The sequence below is a fragment of the Salmo salar genome, chromosome 17 (assembly GCF_965601325.2).
Source record: "Salmo salar chromosome 17, fSalSal1, whole genome shotgun sequence".
Taxonomy (NCBI): Eukaryota; Metazoa; Chordata; class Actinopteri; order Salmoniformes; family Salmonidae; genus Salmo; species Salmo salar.
The window spans coordinates 83,398,871-83,407,396 of NC_138307.1; positions in this window are offsets into that span (position 1 = coordinate 83,398,871).

Sequence of the window (8,526 nt, forward strand, 5' to 3'; positions counted from 1 at the left end):
TAGTTTGTCTCATTTAGGAAGCTTGGGGAAGTTACCTGAACCTGCCACAGAGCATTGAGAGGCCCATTAACAGCTGTATGAATGGAGGTTAGGTAGGGCTACCACTCATTGTGGTCGTAGAGAAAAGGAAGGACTCTGTTTTCATAGTGCTGCTCACAACCTATTTATGTCAAAGGTTGATGAAGTGAAAAGTAATGCATATCTCAAATACTTTCTAATTACAGATTGTTTCATGGAAAAAGGACTAAATCACATTGTTTGTTTAACATTCTGATTGCTGCTGGGACAGTCCTGAGAAACAAGACTACATACAGCTTTTTATTTATTTTTTATTTATTTCACCTTTATTTAACCAGGTAGGCCAGTTGAGAACAAGTTCTCATTTACAACTGCGACCTGGCCAAGATAAAGCATAGCAATTCGACACATACAACAACACAGAGTTACACATGGGCTTGCCCTTTACAAGTTAGTCAACATGATATCATACAGGATTGGAATAAGAGTTGGGTCGTATTCATTAGTGCACACTGTAGCAAAACGTTTTGCAACAGAAAACCAAAACAAGCGTTTCTTACTGGACAAGTTCAGTTATTCCATCCCTGTTTCAGTCTGTTTTCTTATGTTTGGCGTCTAGTGAATACGAACCTGCGATGGGAGGTGGTGTGGACGAGAAAAATCTAGGTAGGTGGGGACTGTGCTACAAGGTACAGGCAGTTCCCTGGTCTCAGAGAGTGGCCTCAGTGTTCTGCTGTCTGCTCAGCCTCTAGGTTCACAGGCCTGCCATTGTGGCTCAGTGTAGTGTGTACACACCCAACCACCAGAGGCCAACAAAAACACATGAGCCAAATAACAAGGACATATCTGTGGTAGCACAGAACTTCAGTCCCCGGGGGCTACGTCCCAAATGCCACCCTACTCCCTATATAGTGCACTACCTTTGACAAGAGCCCCATGGGGAGGTAGTCCCCTAATATAAAGGGAATAGGATGCCATTTGAGAGACGGCTTCCCCTTTCTGTATAAACTGGAACTGAATGGTTACGTGGCTATTTATAACTCTTCAACGTTATCCTACCCTGCTCATTTACAAAGTCAATGAAGCCGGTGAGAGACTTGTGAGACTGATGAGACGGCATCATGTAAGATTTAGTATAATATAATTATTTCCAGTCGCCAGAGACCCATCAAGTAAATCTAATCACAATGTAAATTACTTTACAAAGTCTATAATCATCCCATTCTTTGAAGCAAGTGGATAACTTGACTTTAATCGTAAACTTTAATGACTTAATGGCCTTTGTCATTCCATTTGTACTAATTAGAAGTTATAAATGATTAATAACACTTATTGGAGGTTATAAGGCTTAATAACATGCCCTGACATGTTGAGGCTCTGAAAGAACATGTCGTTCTAAAATAACATCTGACTCATTATGTCAGCCCTTCTAGGAATGAGAGGGGGAGCAGACTGGAAAATATGCCAACGATACCAGAGAAGACCAAAAACTTTCTGCTGGTTCAAGGACAAATATAAGATTTGATGTATTTTGATGCACACAAAAGTTATCAACAAAATAGACCATTTATAATGAATCTTCCACTTTTCATTTTGTCCATCAATAAACACATTTGTGAATGATTTAACTAATCCAAATCAAGGAGCCATTTCTGACCAGTAGGCCTTTCCTTTTTAGAAGTTGTGGTTTGACTTTCATTAACCAAGGAAAGTCGTGACGTTTCTCACAGTCTCAATGACCACTAGTTCCATGACCACTAGTTCCATGACCACTAGTTCCATGACCATTAGTTCCATGACTACTAGTTCCATGACCATTAGTTCCATGACCATTAGTTCCATGACCACTAGTTCCATGACCATTAGTTCCATGACCACTAGTTCAATGACCACTAGTTCCATGACCATTAGTTCCATGACCACTAGTTCCATGACCATTATTTCCATGACCACTAGTTCCATGACCATTAGTTCCATGACCACTAGTTCAATGACCACTAGTTTCATGACCACTAGTTCAATGACCACTAGTTCCATGACCATTAGTTCCATGACCACTAGTTCCATGACCACTAGTTCCATGACCATTAGTTCCATGACCATTAGTTCCATGACTACTAGTTCCATGACCATTAGTTCCATGACCACTAGTTCCATGACCTTTAGTTCCATGACCATTAGTTCCATGACCACTAGTTCCAAGACCAGTAGTTCCATGACCACTAGTTCAATGACCACTAGTTCCATGACCACTAGTTACATGACCACTACTAGTTCCATGACCACTAGTTCCATGACCATTAGTTCCATGACCACTAGTTCCATGACCATTAGTTCCATGACCACTAGTTCCATGACCACTAGTTCCATGACCACTAGTTCCATGACCACTAGTTCCATGACCACTAGTTCAATGACCACTAGTTCCATGACCACTAGTTCCATGACCATTAGTTCCATGACCACTAGTTCCATGACCATTAGTTCCATGACCACTAGTTCCATGACCACTAGTTCCATGACCATTACTAGTTCCATGACCATTAGTTCCATGACCACTAGTTCCATGACCACTAGTTCAATGACCATTAGTTCCATGACAATTAGTTCAATGACCATTAGTTCCATGACCACGAGTTCAATGACCATTAGTTCCATGTATCTTCTGTTGTAGATTCACTGATACCAGTTTATTCTCTGTTCTTCTAACCAAAGGACTAGCATCATATGGACTAGCATCATATGGACTAGCATCAAAAGGACTAGCATCATATGGACTAGCATCATATGGACTAGTATCATGGACTAGCATTAAAAGGACTAGCATCATATGGACTAGCATCATATGGACTAGTATCATGGACTAGCATCAAAAGGACTAGCATCATGGACTAGCATCATATGGACTAGCATCATATGGACTAGTATCATGGACTAGTATCATGGACTAGCATCAAAAGGACTAGCATCACATCCGCCACACTGATCCTCAACACGGGGGTCTCTCAGGGGTGCGTGCTCAGTCCCCTCCTGTACTCCCTGTTCACTCATGACTGCACGGCCAGGCATGACTCCAACACCATTAAGTTTGCTGATGACACAACAGTTGTAGGCCTGATCACCGACAACGATGAGACAGCCTATAGGGAGGAGGTCAGAGACCTGGCCGGGTGGTGTAAGGACAACAACCTCTCCCTCAAAGTGATCAAGACAAAGGAGATGATTGTGGACTACAGGAAAAGGAGGACTGAGCACGCCCCCATTCTCATCGACAGGGCTGTAGTGGAGCAGGTTGAGAGCTTCAAGTTCCCTGGTGTCCACATCACCTACAAACTAACATGGTCCAAACACACCATGACAGTCGTGAAGCGGGCACGTCAAAACCTATTCCCCCTCAGGAGACTGAAAAGATTTTGCATGGGTCCTCAGATTCTCAAAAGGTTCTACAGCTGCACCATCGAGAACATCCTGACTGGTTGCATCACTGCCTGTTATGGCAACTGCTCGGACTCCGACCGCAAGGCACTACAGAGAGTAGTGCGTACGGCCCAGTACATCACTGGGGCCAAGCTTCTTGCCATCCAGGACCTCTATACCAGGCGGTGTCAGCCCTAAAAATTGTCCAAGACTCCAGCCACCCTAGTCTTAGATTGTTCTCTCTGCTACCCCACGGCAAGCGGTGCCGGGGGAACCAAGGCTAGGTCCAAGAGGCTTCTAAACAGCTTCTACCCCCAAGCCATAAGACTCCTGAACATCTAATCAAATGGCTACCCAGACTATTTGCATTGCCTCCCCATTTTAAGCTGCTGCTACTCTGTTATTATCTATGCATAGTCACTTTAATAACTCTACCTACATGTACATATTACCTCGACTAACCGGTGCCCCCGCACATTGAATCTGTACCGATACCCCCTGTATATAGCCTCCACATTGACTCTGTACCGGTACCCCCTGTATATAGCCTCCACATTGACACTGTACCAGTACCCCCATAGCCTCCACATTGACTCTGTACCGGTACCCCCCTGTATATAGCCTCCACATTGACTCTGTACCGGTACCCCCTGTATATAGCCTCCACATTGACTCTGTACCGGTACCCCCTGTATATAGCCTCCCCATTGACGCTGTACCGGTACCCCCATAGCCTCCACATTGACTCTGTACCGGTACCCCCCTGTATATAGCCTCCACATTGACTCTGTACCGGTACCCCCTGTATATAGCCTCCACATTGACTCTGTACCGGTACCCACTGTATATAGCCTCCACATTGACTCTGTACCGGTACCCCCTGTATATAGCCTCCACATTGACTCTGTACCGGTACCCCCCTGTATATAGCCTCCACATTGACTCTGTACCGGTACCCCCTGTATATAGCCTCCACATTGACTCTGTACCGGTACCCCCTGTATATAGCCTCCACATTGACTCTGTACCGGTACCCCCTGTATATAGCCTCCACATTGACTCTGTACCGGTACCCCCTGTATATAGCCTCCACATTGACTCTGTACCGGTACCCCCTGTATATAGCCTCCACATTGACTCTGTACCGGTACCCCCTGTATATAGCCTCCACATTGACTCTGTACCGGTACCCCCTGTATATAGCCTCCACATTGACTCTGTACCGGTACCCCCTGTATATAGCCTCCACATTGACTCTGTACCGGTACCCCCCTGTATATAGCCTCCACATTGACTCTGTACCGGTACCCCCTGTATATAGCCTCCACATTGACTCTGTACCGGTACCCCCTGTATATAGCCTCCACATTGACTCTGTACCGGTACCCCCTGTATATAGCCTCCACATTGACTCTGTACCGGTACCCCCTGTATATAGCCTCCACATTGACTCTGTACCGGTACCCCCCTGTATATAGCCTCCACATTGACTCTGTACCGGTACCCCCTGTATATAGCCTCCACATTGACTCTGTACCGGTACCCCCTGTATATAGCCTCCACATTGACTCTGTACCGGTACCCCCTGTATATAGCCTCCACATTGACTCTGTACCGGTACCCCCTGTATATAGCCTCCACATTGACTCTGTACCGGTACCCCCTGTATATAGCCTCCACATTGACTCTGTACCGGTACCCCCTGTATATAGCCTCCACATTGACTCTGTACCGGTACCCCCTGTATATAGCCTCCACATTGACTCTGTACCGGTACCCCCTGTATATAGCCTCCACATTGACTCTGTACCGGTACCCCCTGTATATAGCCTCCACATTGACTCTGTACCGGTACCCCCCTGTATATAGCCTCCACATTGACTCTGTACCGGTACCCCCTGTATATAGCCTCCACATTGACTCTGTACCGGTACCCCCTGTATATAGCCTCCACATTGACTCTGTACCGGTACCCCCTGTATATAGCCTCCACATTGACTCTGTACCGGTACCCCCTGTATATAGCCTCCACATTGACTCTGTACCGGTACCCCCTGTATATAGCCTCCACATTGACTCTGTACCGGTACCCCTGTATATAGCCTCCACATTGACTCTGTACCGGTACCCCCTGTATATAGCCTCCACATTGACTCTGTACCGGTACCCCCTGTATATAGCCTCCACATTGACTCTGTACCGGTACCCCCTGTATATAGCCTCCACATTGACTCTGTACCGGTACCCCCTGTATATAGCCTCCACATTGACTCTGTACCGGTACCCCCCTGTATATAGCCTCCACATTGACTCTGTACCGGTACCCCCTGTATATAGCCTCCACATTGACTCTGTACCGGTACCCCCTGTATATAGCCTCCACATTGACTCTGTACCGGTACCCCCTGTATATAGCCTCCACATTGACTCTGTACCGGTACCCCCTGTATATAGCCTCCACATTGACTCTGTACCGGTACCCCCTGTATATAGCCTCCACATTGACTCTGTACCGGTACCCCCTGTATATAGCCTCCACATTGACTCTGTACCGGTACCCCCTGTATATAGCCTCCACATTGACTCTGTACCGGTACCCCCTGTATATAGCCTCCACATTGACTCTGTACCGGTACCCCCTGTATATAGCCTCCACATTGACTCTGTACCGGTACCCCCTGTATATAGCCTCCACATTGACTCTGTACCGGTACCCCCTGTATATAGCCTCCACATTGACTCTGTACCGGTACCCCCTGTATATAGCCTCCACATTGACTCTGTACCGGTACCCCCTGTATATAGCCTCCACATTGACTCTGTACCGGTACCCCCTGTATATAGCCTCCACATTGACTCTGTACCGGTACCCCCTGTATATAGCCTCCACATTGACTCTGTACCGGTACCCCCTGTATATAGCCTCCACATTGACTCTGTACCGGTACCCCCTGTATATAGCCTCCACATTGACTCTGTACCGGTACCCCCTGTATATAGCCTCCACATTGACTCTGTACCGGTAACCCCTGTATATAGCCTCCACATTGACTCTGTACCGGTACCCCCTGTATATAGCCTCCACATTGACTCTGTACCGGTACCCCCCTGTATATAGCCTCCACATTGACTCTGTACCGGTACCCCCTGTATATAGCCTCCACATTGACTCTGTACCGGTACCTCCTGTATATAGCCTCCACATTGACTCTGTACCGGTACCCCCTGTATATAGCCTCCACATTGACTCTGTACCGGTACCCCCTGTATATAGCCTCCACATTGACTCTGTACCGGTACCCCCTGTATATAGCCTCCACATTGACTCTGTACCGGTACCCCCTGTATATAGCCTCCACATTGACTCTGTACCGGTACCCCCTGTATATAGCCTCCACATTGACTCTGTACCGGTAACCCCTGTATATAGCCTCCACATTGACTCTGTACCGGTACCACCTGTATATAGCCTCCACATTGACTCTGTACCGGTACCCCCTGCATATAGCCTCCACATTGACTCTGTACCGGTACCTCCTGTATATAGCCTCCACATTGACTCTGTACCGGTACCCCCTGTATATAGCCTCCACATTGACTCTGTACCGGTACCTCCTGTATATAGCCTCCACATTGACTCTGTACCGGTAACCCCTGTATATAGCCTCCACATTGACTCTGTACCGGTACCCCCTGCATATAGCCTCCACATTGACTCTGTACCGGTAACCCCTGTATATAGCCTCCACATTGACTCTGTACCGGTACCCCCTGTATATAGCCTCCACATTGACTCTGTACCGGTAACCCCTGTATATAGCCTCCACATTGACTCTGTACCGGTAACCCCTGTATATAGCCTCCACATTGACTCTGTACCGGTACCCCCTGTATATAGCCTCCACATTGACTCTGTACCGGTACCCCCTGTATATAGCCTCCACATTGACTCTGTACCATTACACCCTGTATATAGCCTCCACATTGACTCTGTACCGGTACCCCCTGTATATAGCCTCCACATTGACTCTGTACCGGTACCCCCTGTATATAGCCTCCACATTGACTCTGTACCGGTACCTCCTGTATATAGCCTCCACATTGACTCTGTACCGGTACCCCCTGTATATAGCCTCCACATTGACTCTGTACCGGTACCCCCTGTATATAGCCTCCACATTGACTCTGTACCGGTACCCCCTGTATATAGCCTCCACATTGACTCTGTACCGGTACCCCCTGTATATAGCCTCCACATTGACTCTGTACCGTAACACCCTGTATATAGCCTCCACATTGACTCTGTACCGGTACCCCCTGTATATAGCCTCCACATTGACTCTGTACCGGTACCCCCTGTATATAGCCTCCACATTGACTCTGTACCGTAACACCCTGTATATAGCCTCCACATTGACTCTGTACCAGTACCCCCTGTATATAGCCTCGCTATTGTTATTTTACTGCAACTCTTTCATTATTTGTTACTTTTTTTATTTCTTTTTTTTCTTAAAACTGCATTGTTGGTTAAGGGCTTGTAGGTAACCATTTCACTGTAAGGTCTACACGTAGATAGTTCCCATGTTTGTAGTTGGCGCATGTGACAAATAAAATTTGATTTGATAAGGTCTAGCATCATGGACTAGCTTCATATGGACTAGCATAAAGGTCAAGTATCATGGACTAGCATCATAAGGTCTAGCATCATAAGGACTAGCATCATGGCACTATAATGATGAAGTGTGAACAGCCAGGACATGTCTCAGCATCCGACCAGACCAGGGGCAGAGTAGGACTGCTGATCTAGGATCAGGTCCCTCCTGTCCATGTTATCTTATTCATTGTGATCTAAAAGGCAGAAGGAATCCTAGATCAGCACTCCTACGCTTGATAAATGGCCCTAGAGCAGAGCTGGTTGACAGAAAAACAGAACGTAACACAAACACACTTTTGTCTCTGGCAGACGGAGGCAATGATTTTGCAGTCAGCAAGAAGCCATGTGAAGAGTCACAATGCCCCTGTTTCAACGAGCGAGTGCCATGTCAAGAGATTGACCCATATTGGAGTGAAGATACAGAAGAACACTGATGT